The following is a 15,038-nucleotide window of genomic DNA, read 5'->3' as shown; positions in this document are numbered from 1 at the left end:
CACCAGTTTTTCTAGCCCCATCTGATTATCACAGAAACACACATCTAGTACACATTAGACATAGAAGGGAGATCGAGCACCCGATTGTCGATCAAACTGAAACTGCTCTAGAACAGTATACAGATTTCAATAGAGGTTTCTTCTTCTTTATAGGACCTATCCAGAATAGTAAGTTAATCCGTAGGTTAACCAGAACCCTTGAAGCAGTAGTGAATGAGACTACCTCTGCTCTAGGTAACTTAACCGAAGAGCAATCTGCTATGAGATTTGTCGTGCTCCAAAATCGTCTCGTTCTTGACGTCATACTGGCCGATAGTGGAGGAGCATGTAGAGTCATCGGATCTAGTTGCTGCATTTTCATTCCTAATAACGCGCCGTCTGTTTATTCAGCTATAACCAGACTTCATAAAATTGCCCATCAGTTACACCAGAATCCAGGCACCTGGACATGGTCCGGTTGGTTTTGGAGTATAATTTCTGCCTGGGGATGGAAAGTATTGTCCTTTCTAGGTATTGCAGTAGCGATCATATTCAGTTGCTGCCTCTGTATACAATGTGGCCCTGCGATTTGCGGCATTTGTGCTACCTCTTGTATTCCTAGTCCCAAGTCCCGTCCTAGATCCCGTTCCAAGAAAATTCGAGACGAGCAAATGATACTGTATGAAATGATAGATGGTATCATGAATATTGATGTTTCCTGATGGAAACGTAGTGACAAGGAGGGAATGTGGAAAAGTAAATTTTGCCATGTTCTGTGTCCCTACGTGTCCTCCATCCTATGTTGTATGTGCATGATTAATATGCATATGTATTCCCCATGATCGATTAAAGACGCAATTACAGTTGTGTCCATCTCTAGTATGCCAGTTTCCAGTTCTCGTGAAAGCTACGAGTATTAGGCCTATGTAAAGCTACATTGCCACGTTTCTCAGTGTGCACGTTATTTCATTGAAAAGTCCCCGTTTCTAGGCCTCAAAAGGGCCCGGACTCAGATTCAGCTCCTGTTTTCTGAACCCTCGCTGAGGAGCGATACAGCCCCCACCTATATCCCTGACCCTTCACTTACTTCCTGCCTCACAGTGCCCGGCTCGGCCTGGCCCTGCCTCCAGTCTGCCAAGAGTATGTTATGATTCTAGTTATCAGTCCAGCCCTCCTTCTCTGCATTCCTAAGCTACTGAATCGCATCAATAGTTTCAGTCATCGTCTAGCCTTTACGTCTCCATGTAAGAGAAATACTGTATTTATGGTCATTTAATATTCCTCAACACACACTACATGTAGAATAATGCATGCACCAGTCTTAGTGTCTGTTAGCCTTTGCCCTGATAACTTTTGGATTCTATCAACATGTTCTCTAAACACCAGATACTAGATAGTGTTTAGGTACATGTCGCTCTGACTCTCCAGACTTCAGTCTCTTCTTCTAGCGCAGAAGTCATAGCCCCCAGCTTCTCCCTAGTAACACGTCATTGCCAGCTTGCGCGCACCACTAGGTTAGAGGTCCCGACTCCTTAGGTAGCCCCCTCCATGTTTCCGCCCCATTTATGACATATTCCGTTACGTTTACATCACATGTCTATGTTCACGCCTCTTGTTACACCTACTTTCTGCCTTATCTTTCGCGACTGCTACAGGCCCTGCCCACTGTTACGCCTACTGTATGTATTGTAATGCAATTGTTTTAACTATATATACTTGTGTACTGTTATTAAAAGCCAGCGCGCTCATTCCAGCTCCTGCCCGACAGCTGTCGGGGCCCCCCTGTTGGCTAGCCATCCCAGATCTTGCCCGTGCAGGTTGTCCTGTTCCTGTCCTTTATGCTGTATTAAACCTGCAAACTCCTACTACCTCGAATCTTGACTCTTATTTATTGAGCTATCTGTTATTGTTATATCCAGTCAAAAATAGAGGTATTATTTATTTATTTACCACAAGGCCCCAACAAACTATTACCCTGAATCAAGTGGTCCACGGCCCAGTTGGCACGCCGCTACATGCCCAGCACCGGCGTAGCCAGCGGCCGAGATGAATAGCCTTCATAGCGGCCAAGGTTTCAGATCGCCATGTGTGACATTTTCATACTTTCTGTGTAATTATGAGTGACATTCAACGAGTACGAGTGACATTTTTAGCAAGCAAAATAAAGCAACAAGTGTATGGAAAGAAATATTAGAAATGACACTTGAGCAATGAGAAGCTTTAAAGAGATCTTGAAACTGCTACAAAAACACCTGGAATGGAAAGTCACTAATAGACTCTCCTCGAAAAGGCCTCTATACACTTGCACAATCTCTACACATCCTAAATGTTACACCTGCTCCACTGCAACTGCGTGCACTACTATGGATAAATCACAATGCCTGGCCATGTTTGACTCTGTACACTTTACCATAGGGCTGACAATTACATCCAAACTCTTCCTTCTCATAGGTAAATACCAAATTACACTTCTCCAAAGAGACATCACTCTAACCAGTTAGATGTCCCTTTTGGCCTGGCTACTTACCCACTGATGGGACATGTTGGATGCTACACTGCATGTGTCTCAAATGTTGCGCAGTGCTTGACTCTTTGGCCCTGCTGGCGTCACACAGGTAGGCAGGTTCCAAGCCTCTTTCTCTGGACTGAGGGGGTGACTCAGATGGTGCTGCAGTCAATGGTGAGCTGAGTCTGTTAAACTTGTTAGCTATGTCTTTTAATCCCCAGACACAAGCCTGTGCCCCCGCTGCCCTCCAAACACACGTGGAGGGCAGATGAGTTGTTAAACGTGGGCCTGCCCAAGCGGCAAAGATTTCTGCCTAGGGGCCATGGCTGCTGATCCAGGGGGCCAGTCCAGAGGAACCAAATTTACCGATGATCTGGCAGAGGACTTGACTATTCTCTTCTGCTTTTCAGTCTTCTGCTGGTGTTAGGGGCCTACAGATGTGCACGGACATGCCCAGCTCTGTGACAGCTTTAGTCAGGGGGAGCGAGGCAGCTACGGATCCAGGCCTTCACAGCGGCGGTTTTCGCCTCCCAGAGGCGCACGGTTTCCTCCAGACCACTGGACAGGGCCGGCTTTACCGCTGGTGGTGCCCAGTACAGCAATGTTAGGTGGCAACCCCCCCCATGACCACCTCCACCATGGGTATCTCTCACTAGCACCCTTTAACAGTGACCAAATCTCCCTAACTACTCTATCTCAGATGCACTGAATTAGTTATACAGCGCCATTCATACCAGTAAAGGATGTCAGAGCTTTTAGCATCACACACACATTACACAGAGACAATCAAACATAGGTTTGTAAACCAGCTTATAGGAAATGTTGCATAAGCCAAAGGACTAAAAGTGTAGGAGTCATGTGCAATGTTCCCTCTAATTTTTTTCCTCTGTGTGCGGCAGTGTAAGGTCTCTGTGCGCTGCAGCCAAGGCTATGTGCGTCAAAAACCGGACCGCACGTGGGTGTGCAGTGACCGGGTTCTGACATGGGGATTCCTGCTTGATTGTGAGTAGCACGCTACTCTGGAACCCAAACAGGATTAGTGGGGAATTAGTATAGGGAAATATGAAATTAATTTGAAAGCGCAGAGTCCGACACCTAAAAACACTCAGTCAACATTAGGGTAGAGACTGATCATGGAAAAGAAGCTTCCAGTTCTGCCCCTGAGACAAATGGTACATCTTCGATGCTATTCAATTAGTTGGTGAGATGCATGACAAGCTGTGGTGCATGGTGCCTCCTTGTGGCCCGAGAACGGACTATGGATAAGCTGTGGTGCCGACACGGATGCATGCCAAGAACCGTAATGATGACAATATGAAAAGTGGGCACCGTGACTCTAAGAGATGCTTCACCAGGGGCAGCAGGTTTACAATTGTGTGCACAACTTTCAGCCAAGTGTGCACCGCCTGGTGTGCTCTCCTTGTGCCCCTAGAACTTTTCATGAATAGAGTATAAACATGCACCAAAGAAAGCGGAAGTGACGAAGATGCTCGCACGAGGCGCTGAATCACTCCATATAGTATAGAAGAAAAGTAAAAAAATGCTCACATGAGGGACCTGCCCTGCAGGGTGTAACAGCCGATGTGTACTCCCACTTGAAAAGTATGGGGCAGTCTGATGTAAGTGGGGACTTCCCTTACCCAGACAAAAGAGGGTAAGGCCTCTTTTATTTAAATATACAATAGTTGCTGAATTAATACAGATGAACTAGTCACAGTTTCAGTCAATAAATTCCTTCAATCTGATCTTAATTTTCACCAGTCATTTTGTCCTTCTGTTCTGTTCTCTTAGGACGACGTTCCTTTGGCCATACAGGTAAACAAGGGCCCTTTTGTGAAGAGAATGCAGCATAAGGGCTAAGAGCTACCTACTTTGGACCTGGGGAACCTGGTTCGTGTCTCAGCGTGGCTCAACAACCTGTGATCCTGTGCAAATCACTTAAGTTGGAGAAATATAAAACTGCAATAATCAAACAACAAAAATGTGACACATACAGATATTTGTGACTGGTACGAGGCATGCAGCGAGTTCAGAAGCACCCTGTGTGCTTTCACACTCACTAACATATATTAGTGATTGTGAAAGCAGACATCGTCCTTTTAGGCTTGCTGCATACCTTTTGGTAATAGAGTGCAGCAGACTGCGTGCCTTTTTGAAAGTTTACTGTTTAATTGCAGCGTCCGACATGCTAATACACGGGCTGCAATTAACATGAAAACTTTCGAAAAGTGTGTTTCACTGATGGCCGCTACATGCAAGTCTGTGTGTGGGTGTGACTTGTGTGTGAGTGTGTGGAACTTGGAGGTCGGAAGGCAAGCTGAGAAACAGAGTTGCAACTTGATTACCGACAGCAACTATTATCGTACGCCCCTCACTGACTCCAGTACTTAGCACACACTTACTCGAAATTACGGGATTTAGTCATAGAAAAATCATACTTGTTCCCAGTGCTCTGGGGCCGTGAATGAACCACTCTGGCCGCCCCAGGAAGTCAGGGTGTTATAATAACATCGGCGCTGTCTGGGGCTAACTGGGTTGGTCGCTCGCAAATTAGCAGGATTCATGCCCGCACCGGCAGCAAAGAGCGGAGTTCATTAACAGCAGGGGCCCATTTCATTCGCCTGCTGCCCGCTTGCGTCACAAGTACTTACTAGAACTTCACAGTACTTTAGACTGTGTTGTGTCTCGGTCTGCATCTGTGATTGTGAAAGCACATGTTGTGCTTTTAGGCTTGCTGCATGCCTTTTGTTAATAGCAAGCATTCCCTTACTTAATGCAGCGCAGCTGGGGGCAGATGGTCTTCTTTTGTTAAAGTGCTCCTGTTGATCGCAGCGCCCGTCTACAGGGCGCGTCGATCAACAGGAATACTTGCCTCTAGGGGGATGGGTGTGCTCTGTGTGCGCACTTCAAAGCCACTGCGCGCTGTGAGTGAAAGACGTGCGCGCCCGCGCTCTCGCGCACATTGCTGGGAACAGTGGTCATGTGTCATCCATACTGGTAGGCCGTATAGTTTAGGAGTGCTTGGTGTGGAGAAGCACAAACTCAGATTCGAAAAAGAAACAGCATAGTTGGGAGTTTTCTTTAATAAAAATAACTCTTTTTGTAACATTAATGTATGTTCTAATGTATACTTTGCAGTGTGTATGCAGCTCTATGATGAAAGTTATTACCTCATTGTTCTATATTAGGACTTTAAGTTATCAATCGCAAAGAACAAAAGGATGTCGCTTCTAAAAGCTGTAACCTGTTGATCTATTTACATTATATGCACTCTGTAATGTACATTGTACACGTTTTTTGCAGCAGGCATGTTAACCCTCTGCACTACCTTGACATAAGTCAAAACATCAACTATACAAAACTCCAATCTCCAGCTCTGCCAAGTACCATGCTTCGGGAGTTAGACTAACACATTTCAGTGTGGTGATCCGCATCGAGAAACTCCAAGAAGATCTTAAAACTGCTAAAAAGCACCAGAAATGGTCTCTCTGTCCACATGGGACCCGGCCCAACAGGAAGGATGTGTGAGAGCCCAACATGAACAAGTTACACACTGAGGCATCTCAGCTGCCTAAGTGTCCCACAGTCTCAGCTGACTGCACAGCGCACAGACTGTCAAGGATGAGGAAGAAGAGAAACAACAGGAGCAGGGAGAGGAGAGAGAGAAGGAGGGAGACAATGGGAGTAGGGAGAGCGGTGAGAGGGGGAAGAAGTAGACAAAAGGAGGAGAGATGTGAGAGAGGGAAAGAGACAGGAAAAAGAAGGGGAGCAGGTGAGATTGGAGGAAAGAGAAGGACAAACGCAGAAATGAAAGGGTAAAAGAGAGGGAGTAACCAGGAGAGGGTGTGGCAGGTAGGTAGGAATAGAGGAAAAAGGAGGATTTGTGATAGGTAGGAATAAAAGGCGGATGAAGAGGCTTTGAGAAAGACAAAAGAACTGAGACAGAAAAGAGGTTAGAATATAGATGGAATAGGGTAACGAGAGGAAGACAGACAAACAGAAGTAAGAAATGTGAGACAAGAAGGAGGAAATGGGAGGTACTAAAGCAAAGTGATCAAAGTGACTGGGAGAAAAGAAGAAAGGCAGGAGAGACAAGAGGAAGAAGATTAAAGGTAGGAAGGATCAAGAGAAGGAGATGAAGGAAGAGGGAAAATGAGAAAAAGGGAAAGCGAGAGTGAAGGTAGGAGGATGGGGTGATAATGAGAAGAGGAGGATGGGAATTAAAACTGAAGAGGAAGGAGATAACGGGACAAAGGAAAGGATGGAGCGAGAGAAGGTATCAAGAGTTTCCTGACTTGTAACTACAATAGAAGGATGGATACTGTCTTAGTACACTTTCGGCCAGCAGCTTAGGGGCCTGGTTTAGAGGTAGACTGCAATCAAGTATTCATAAATTCCTGGGGAAGTGCGAAGTATACAAGACATTCCACTGGTGATATTTTTTCACCATAGGTTGTCAGGTTTTCCTCAGACTGCCCCTCTAGCCAGGTGTGATGTCAAGCCCAGCTGCTCTCAGCTTCCTTGTGCTCTGGTCCTGTTTGTGACAACACTTAACAGAATGAAATGCAATAGGGAAGGCTCCCATTTTCATCCTGAGTACACTCTGTATGTGGTTCACTGGGCATACGTTGTTGTACCTGGGAGCTCTGAAATGCCAGTGTATGGGTCATCTTTGTCTAACAGTTTCAGAGTATCAGCCCTGCCAAGTGCTACGCATCCTTAGTCTAACACTTTTAGGTCGTTTTTTGCATAAGTGCAAGCATTAGAGTTTGCCATGCAAATCGCCTGATGAGTGGTACTTGGCAGGACTGCAACAAACTGGTGCACTAGGTTTCACTGCGCCTGAGACAACAGATTGCTAGATCCCACTAACTCGCACCAGTACAGCAGGGTTACGCCATAGGTTGTAGAGGGATAACAACATTGTTATTGGACAGCAGAACTGTCTTCCAGTTTACAGAACTCTTTCAGGCTGACACCTTGCACAACAAAGCCCTTCCTCGTGCACGCAAGTCTCTTAGGACACGGCATGGTATGTACATGTACGCTTCTAAGCACCTGCTGGATGTCCGTCAGAGCAGAGTGCAACAAACAAGATGCAGATTCCCTGCTTTTGAGTCCATTCGCAATCGGTTTAGGTGGCTGCATGTCCTGCTGTCTGTCTGTGCGGGCATAGGAGACACTTAAATTCGGGAAGGGGGGATGGTCAGGGGGAGGGCATGGTAATCTCCAGAAGCTAGTACCGCTGAAGTACAAATAACTGACATGTTAAAGGCCATATAAACACGTGAGAAGACAAAAAGCTGCATAGTTTGCAAAACAAATTGTGAAAAGGGGAAACAAATTGTGCAAAATAATCATAATATACAATTAAGCCTTCTAGCACAGGGAAGGGCACCAATCAATTCACTCTGGGAACAAGGCAGAAAATAACGTATAAAACAGAGAAAGATTCATAAATTGAATGTCGACTTTTCAAATTAAGAAAAACTCTGACATTAACGTCCACCCGCGTTTCCTTGATACTCCCTTCACGGCTGAAATCCACTAGTTTGCTCTTCGACGCAACAGATCACTGCCAGGCCCTTACTACAATCCGTTCTGCGACACAAGCAGCACCCAGCCACCGACTGCAGGCAGCTCTGAAGTGAAAGCACAGAAGGGTAGTTTAGCTAAGCAGGCCTGTTAGACGTAGGAGGCATCTTTGAAAACCCAGATAAGGGATTTTTCACAGGGTTAGATTACGTGCATTTTCGACAGGAACGTTGACAGGCAACCACACAACGGTAAATTTAAAAGGCAGGGGTGACAAATCCAAGGGGGAAACGGTTTGACAAGCACACTCCCATTCAGCAAGTCGAACAAAGAAAAATGTTTGACTTAAGCACTCCGATGTTTGGGACTGCATGCGCATTGAGAGCGTTGTAAACAGCGGGGCTTCCAGTAAACATGCTAGGCACAATAAACAATGTCTGCAGTGGGTGACACCTTCCCATCGACAGACACCAAGAACAATGGAACCAGGAGCGTCCCTCCCTGGGCATGCACGGCACAGCTCAGCGTGCAAGGGCAGCGTAAAGTACCAGACAAGCACTCACCGTGGGTGGAGGATCAGGCTGCATATGTCCTACTCGGTAAAACCTGCCGTCTCGGGGACTCCCTGCCTTGCATGCTGAACCGGGACACAGCTATCTCTCTCCAGGTAGGTAGAACATTAGTTACAAGAGTTAACTTGGCAGTTTTGTTAGGCCCGGTAATTGCCGGAGGAAAGGAAAGCGGCAGCAGGTGCTATAAAAACAATACAAACTGCATACAGGGTGCTCCCAGCAAGCCAGCACCCGGTGCGGTGGCACTGGTCGCACCGCCCTAGAGGTTACAAGCTCATGCCCTCTGCCCCCACAGTACCTACTCCGATGGGATGAGGGGGTGCTGCTTTTCGCCGGAGGCCGGAGGCCGGAGGCCGGGGGGAGATTGGAAGCAGAGGCCGCAGGCGCTTCGCCCCCTTCCAAAGATCTCCTAGCATTGACTGACTCCTCTTTCTTCTGGGCTCACCTCGAGGTGTCCGGAGCTTAATATTCTCACATTATACGCGGAAGAGCCCCAGAGGGGCCCGGACGTGCGCACCAAATGAAGAGGCCGCCTGGCCTTGGGCGGCGTGTGCAGCATTTAATTCATGATTCGAAGCCTTAAAGAGGCTTGCTGGCTGGCTCCAATGAGTGAGGGGCCCCCTGGAGAGTTGGGGGGCTGCGGGGGGCCTGTGTTACGCCCCTGGTCCTGACTACAGAATTAAATTCTGATTGGAAAACGAGAGAGGGCAATGTGCAGAAACCCCAGCTACAGCACAGTCCTGCTAGTGTCATCTCCAAAGGGTGTTTGGATATTTATTGATTCAGGGGTTGAGGTTTTCTCATTATCAGACACTCTGACTGGTTGGGTGATGACAGCCACGAGAGAGACAGTGCTTTAATTAATTTAAATAGTCAGGACGAGAGGGTAACTGATAAAATATTGACCTACAACATTATCAAGACATAAATATCTACTACAAAAATATTGACAACCTATACTTAAAAAGGTAAGTGCAAAAATATCGAAAAAAGTATCACAGTGGACAAATTATGTTATCTAGGAAGTTATGGTTTGTGATTAATGTGATTGTAATGAATATTAGTTCTAGCAGCAGTGATCGGCAATGTGTTCACATGTAAGTAATGGTTGGGGGTAAAATATGTGTTAGCACTATTAACATATCTGGTCTTAATGACAGGAATAAGAAATGCAGGGTTACACTGGGCTTAAAGTTTCTGAAGGAAGATTTGGTCTGTCTACAGGTGGCTCATATTCCGTAGGATAAGCAGTTTAAGCAGGTGTGGTTAAAAGATCTGTGTTTGTCATTATTGGCTTGCACAAGTCAAGGTTTACATCAAGGGTAGTGGCGATATTAGCAAATAAAACTATGTGCTACTCTAAACGGGTAATGGGAGACACATTTGGCCAATGGGTAATTGTTGAGTGTGGGGTTGGGAGTGCCCAGTTTGCGTTCTGCTCAATATATGACTCCAACATTGATAAGGCAGGTGTGTTTGATTTTTTTAATGTGGAGTTGGTCTTATGGCCACACACCCTCATTTTGGGGTTTTAAATATCCATGTAGATGTACATGATGACCTGTACATTATGAGCTGAGTGGAAATCAACGATATTCCGGGAAGAAACCAGGCTCTTCAACGGTTGTGAAAGGATCCTGGCCTGGTGGATGTTTGGGCAAAATTCAAGACCCCAGGCTTTACTTTGTATTCCACCCCGCACAATAAATTAGTTTGGCTAGACTATTTTTCACTATTCTGACCAGACAGGTGGGGATTGAAAGCTATCCCAGGGCAATGTCGGACCACAATCCCTTGTACTGGATATTCCAGTTATGGGTATAGGAAGTCACAAGAAACCTTGGACCTTCGAGAGGAAACTTTTGTTAGATCCCCTTTACAGGGATTATATATCCAAATGGGTTGTAGAGTTTTTAGGGATTAACTGGTGGACAGCTTTGACAGGCTTGATTTGTTTTATTTTTAAAGCTGGTATTAGGGGGGAACCCTCAGTTTTTCCCACCATCAGCAGAAGATGAAACAGGGTGAGATTCGGGGGCTATTTGATCAGCTGGCCCTACTAGAAGTCGTACTTATTCGAAGGCTTGCCAGGGGGATGAACGCCCAGGATCCACAGCAGCAGATATCGATATTAAAATCTAAATATAATAGGCATTTCGGTCTGAGGTGGCAACTAAATTTCATTAGTACAAATCAGAATGCTATGAATATGCTGAAAACAAGGTGTGGTTGTTGGCCAAGTTAAATCAACAGAAAGAAGTTGCAAATCAAATATTGGCTATAAAGGATAACACTGGGCAGGTATTTGAGCCCCCAAAGGATATTCTCAGGATCTTCAGGGAATTTTATGAAACGCTATATACTGTAGTGGTAGTTCCCCTTGAGGTTGGGTATGGGGAGTTTTTCAGACATCTAGATGTTGCTAAGGTTAATAAGAAAGAAGAAGCTATGCTGAAAACTCTTGAATCAATGTGTTCTTTAGCAGCAGGGAAGGCCTCTGGCCTTGATTTTTCAGTCTCTTTTTTTAAGACATCCAACAAGATATGTTATTACCTTCCCTGAAGGCTCAAGCAGGTATAATTCCAACTTCATGGGAAACTACCAGCATCATTGTTTTTAAGAAAAAAGGAAAAACTGCTGCATTGCCAAGATCATACAGGCCAATTTCCCTAATTAACTGTGATAGCAAAATCTATGCCAAGGTATTGGCTAATAGGTTAGGGAACGTTATTGCCCCCTTAGTGTCACCCCACCAACATGGTTTTATCCTTGGAAGGAGCACAACAGACCATGTGCGTAGGGTCATTACACTATTCAATATGGTTCAAGCCAAAGGGTCACCACTTGGTCTCATCCCAATAGACCCTGAAAATATGTTTGACCATGTGTCCCAGCAATTTTTGTGGGCAGTGTTACAATGGAAGAGTTTCAGTGATAAATGTATTAAGGCAATTAGGCACACAGAGCCTTTCTTCGGATAATAGTACAAGAATCTGAAGGTATTACCATCTCAAGGAGTCCAAGACAAGGGCGCCCGTGTTACCTATTGGTATTTGCTCTATTTATATTGACCTATTTTTAGAAAAACTGGAGAAGAGCACCTGTATAAAGCCTGTTGTTGTTAATCAGGTGAAATATAGAGCCGTTACCTATGCAAACAATATAGCCGTCCTTACTACCGATCCATCCATGGCACTCCCGGAGATTGAATTTGTATACAGTCAGTTTAGTCAATGTTCGGGGTACAAACTGAATGAAAGTAAAATGCATATTGTATGCACAGAGGGAATATTTATTTATTTATTTATTGGTTTATAACGCGCTCAAATCAACTCCCGAAGGAGTATCTCTGCGCCTATGACCTAAAAAGCACTATAAGCAAGTCCAGAGGAAATAATTTATGATTGAAACAAAAAGGTCTTAAGTTGTTTCCTCAAACTCAAATGTTCTGTACATTTCCTGAGTTGCAGGGGTAATCCATTCCACAAAGTGGGACCGACTACAGACAAAGCCCTGCCACCCTGTCTCACTTTCTTGGCAACTGGCACTGTCAAGAGCAGCTGGTTACTAGACCTAAGAGATCGCAGCGGAAGGTAAGGGACAAATTTGTCCGTCCAGTTTGCTGGCCCTAGTCCATTCAGATTCTTATGAATAAGGCAGCAGGTCTTGAATATCACCCTCTTCCACACAGGAAGCCAATGTAACTTATCCAGAAGTGGTTTGGATGGCGTTCTTGGAGGGGCATTTAAAACCAGCCTTGCTGCCGTATTCTGCACTACTTGGAGTTTGGCTTTAACCCCGTCGTTGGCTGACAGCAGGAGCCCATTACAATAGTCTAAACGACTAAGAATCAGAGCCTGTACCAAGGTTTTCCTGGTGACATCTGGCAGCAAGGGGAAGACTTTTCGAAGAAGACCGATCACATGAAAGCAGGTGCCTACCACTACATTGGCATGCTGCTTCAGAGAAAGATCTTGATCCAGGCGTAACCCAACATTTTTCACAACCAGTTTGGGTTCAGGTACTGGCCCGAGATCATGCGGCCACCAATCTGGGGTCCACAGAATCTTTGCTTCTCCAAAAAGCAGAACCTCTGTCTTCCCTACATTGCATTGAAGGCAGTTTGTTGACATCCATTTGGCTACTGCCTTCATGCCATTAGAAAAGGAAGCGTGAGATGTCTGAAAGGATACAGTAGCTGGGTATCATCCGCGTAAGATACGGGGATGAAGCCAAACTCTCTCAGGATATTTGCCAGGGGGGCCACATAGATGTTAAAAAGAGTCGGGCTCAAACAAGAGCCCCGTGGCACCCCCTTGGCAATCTCCCTTTCAGCAGAGCGAAATGCGCCCATATTAACCGATTGTGTCCGGTTCGATAGAAAGCTTTTTAGCCAAGCTAAAGCCGTGTTCTTTAGCCCAATTTCAGCACATCGTTCGAGTAAAATACTGTGAGAAACAGTATCGAACGCTGCTGACAGATCTAGCAGCACCAGAACAACGGAAAAGCCTCTATCTTTGATATCTGTGGAAATCATCTGTTATTGATAGTAGCGCTGTCTCTGTACCATGTTTTGGCCTAAAGCCAAACTGGGAGTGATCCAAGCAGTTGGTCTGCTCCAAGAAGTTGGATAAGTGCCTATTCATATGTTTTTCAGCTAGTTTTCCCATAAAAGGGAGTAGAGATATCGGTCTTAAATTAGACAGATCAGTCCATGGAATAATAGAATTTTTCCTGATCGGTCTGACCGATGCTCTTTCCATTCTCTAGGCACCTGCCCACTTGCCAAGGAAAGATTCACTATTCTTTGAATGCCGGGGGACAATATATTCCCAACAATTGACATTATTCTTGCTGGAATAACGTTCAATGGACTTCCACTCCTAATTTGTTTGATATATGCCTCTACCTCTTCTAGAGAGATAGAAGGGAATGTGCTAAGAGAGCATGAAGGGAGGCTTGTTGGTCCCTGTGGCATTACCACACCCCCTGTGGCCGCTAGATTAGCACCAATGATGTTATCATAAATCTTATCAATCTTACTGGTGAAGAACTGTGCTACTTCGTCACATAATGGCTGTGACGTCAGCTCTGGACTTTCACAAGCTGCTGGCTTGACAAAAGACTGCACAATTTGGTACAGTACCCTAGGGGCATTTCCTGCACATGACAGAAGGGACGCAATATCAGTCCTGCGTGCCAGTCGAATGGCTTTATGGTAAATAGAAAGGGCCGACCAATAGAGATTCCTGTCATCCTCTCTATGGGATGTTCTCCATATTTTTTCCAATTTCCTGGCTGCCTGTTTTAAGGAACGTAAATGCCCTGAAAACCACACTTCCTGCTTCCGAGCGGGGCGTGGTTTAATGGTTTTAATCAGAGCAATTACATCCACTGCTGTCTGCATAGCTTGATCAAATTTAGCTAGGGCACTATCCACTCCATCCGTGGAGCAGACAGGGGGCTCCACAAACCTTTTCCGAAAGACATCCGGAGTGACCTTATGCCATTGTCTCCGTCTGCTAGGTAATGTCATTATTTGTTTTAAGACTTTCTGTGGCCTAGGTGTGCGAAATCCCATAATATAGTGATCTGTCCAACTCACTTGTATGGGAGAAGAGCAGCTAATGTCCTTCGGTATAGTCGAAAAAATAAGGTCAAGAGTATGTCCTGCCAAATGTGTTGGTCCACTATTGATCAGAGTAAGACCCAATTGTGCCAAATCAGTCAATAAGGACTGCGCCTCGCCACAATCTGTTATTTCACTATGGACATTAAAATCTCCAAGGAGCAAAAAGTCACTCCCCGGATTAACATGGCTGGCCAGCGCTTCCAGCAATATAGTGGAGAAGTTGGCACATGAGCCCGGCGGGCGATAGACTAATGCCCCTTTACGACTCATTCTGCAAGATGTTTCGATCTTAAAAATCAATATTTCTAACTCTGGAGTACTACGTTCCTCTAGAATGGACAATCGTAGTTCATTCCTATACACAATTGCTATGCCTCCACCCATTTTCACTGGGCGATCTAATCTAACTATGTGATAGCCCTGTGGAATCCCCAAGGTGATAGCTGGGACAGTATGGGGCTTTAACCATGTTTCGGTTAAAAAACATAAGTCCGGTTGAGCTGATGAAATAAGGTCCCAGACTTCTGCATGATGTTTGGGCAGTGATCTTATGTTACACAAAATATTCCTGTAACCCAGTCTCAGATCAGGCCCTGTCTTCCCTATTATAGACTGACATTGTTCATAGTCTTTCTCCTCGGCATTAGCCTGAAAGTGGCAACATCGGCATGAAAAAGGGCCTACTGGGGGATCTCCCACCTCTCCTAAACATCCCTGCTGAGCGGGGGTCCATAAGCTTATTAAATCTCTTGACGTATAGCTTACCCGCGGGATGGTGCTCGAGCCAGAGATACCACATAGGTGGGCATAGCTC

At 45.5% G+C, this 15,038-nt stretch overlaps 1 protein-coding gene across 1 annotated transcript in view; it reads right to left on the bottom strand.

Moving 5' to 3' along the window:
- The window catches only part of LOC144770056 (ABC-type organic anion transporter ABCA8-like), a 2,854,033-nt gene that overhangs the window by 517,737 nt on the left and 2,321,258 nt on the right, over positions 1-15,038 (bottom strand). The window lies entirely within an intron of this gene.

Source organism: Lissotriton helveticus, chromosome 7, assembly GCF_964261635.1.
Source record: "Lissotriton helveticus chromosome 7, aLisHel1.1, whole genome shotgun sequence".
Classification (NCBI taxonomy): Eukaryota; Metazoa; Chordata; class Amphibia; order Caudata; family Salamandridae; genus Lissotriton; species Lissotriton helveticus.
Note: the sequence above shows the minus strand (reverse complement) of the source record. Positions and strands in the feature narration are given on the sequence as shown.